We start from the raw sequence: 1263 nt of genomic DNA on the forward strand, positions 1-1263 counted from the left end.
TCTACCTTCCTAGTGAGGGCTGCCATTTTAGCATGAAGATCATCCTCAGTTCTGAGGTTGTAAAGGCCTCCCTGTACAGAGCTAGTAGGCTTAGGTAAAGACTTGGTATTTCTATCCCCGTTATCCCAAAGTTGGGCAGTCTCAGCAAGGGAATCCAAATATTCCCACGCCTCATCAGGGTGTTTTTCTAAAAATCTACCATTGCACATGGTCTCTACAAATTGTTTTAACTGTGGAGATAAACCTTCATAAAAGAAGCTAATGGTTCTCCAAGTTTCGAACCCGTGATGAGGGCATGAGAGAAGAAGGTCTTTAAATCTTTCCCAACATTCATAAAATGTTTCATTATCTTTTTGTTGGAAATTGCTAATATGTCTTTTTAAAAAGTTGGTCCTTTGTGTGGGAAAGAACTTCTTTAAAAATTCTCTCTGCATATCTTGCCAAGTTCTTATTGATCTAGGTCGCAACGAGTTTAGCCATGTTTTGGCCTTATCCTTTAGAGAGAAAGGGAACAATGTCAACTTGAGGACATCCTCGGTGACGTTCGGCACTCTAAATGTAATGCTCAATTCTTCAAAATCTTTCAAATGAAGATACGGACTCTCGGACTCTAACCCGTGAAACTTGGGCAGCAATTGGATTACCCCTGGTTTGATGTCAAAATGTCCTACATTATCAGGAAAAATTATGCATGAAGGCTGACTAGTCCTAGCCGGTTGTAGGTATTGTCTTAGAGTCATAACATGGGGTTCTCGTTCTCGATTGTGGTGACTCCCCGCATCTTCATTTAGATCAGCCATCTCACAAGGTGTGAGATATTGCGAAGGAATTTCAGAGGTATGTCCTAAGGGATGATCTAAAGTTGTATGACTTAATCGACCGGTGTCGTCCCTATTCCACTTTAACATGCAAAATAATTCCCTCTCTTTTTTTCTTTTTTTCTTTTTTTTTAAATAAAAAAATAACTATAAGTACCAACTAAAGATACCCTAAAACAAAAATCTATTTACAATCAAACATGCAACAAAACATTACACCTCAATTTCTAATGTTTTTCTTAAATTTCTAGACAGCTCCTAACTGGTTTGAAGAGGGCACCTAAGCCTCCAATCCGGTCTAATGAACTGAGTTGACCAGGTAAGCTCCCAGGTAAGTGCAGGGGTCACGATGCGTTCGCAAAGGTCCCACTTAAAACCCACTTGCCTCGAACAGATGAACTGTCTCCCTTATAGGGACAAAGCTTGCCTAGACATCAACTAAGCC

General features: G+C 40.1%; 1 non-coding gene across 1 annotated transcript; it reads left to right on the forward strand.

Annotated features, from left to right (window-relative positions):
* The first annotated feature begins 279 nt into the window (after positions 1-279).
* LOC120106843 lies at positions 280-389 on the forward strand. Its single transcript, XR_005508850.1, has one exon. It is a non-coding gene; the product is annotated as a small nucleolar RNA R71 (small nucleolar RNA).
* Positions 390-1263: the final 874 nt, after the last annotated feature.

This window comes from Phoenix dactylifera, unplaced genomic scaffold, assembly GCF_009389715.1.
Source record: "Phoenix dactylifera cultivar Barhee BC4 unplaced genomic scaffold, palm_55x_up_171113_PBpolish2nd_filt_p 000661F, whole genome shotgun sequence".
NCBI classification, from domain to species: domain Eukaryota; kingdom Viridiplantae; phylum Streptophyta; class Magnoliopsida; order Arecales; family Arecaceae; genus Phoenix; species Phoenix dactylifera.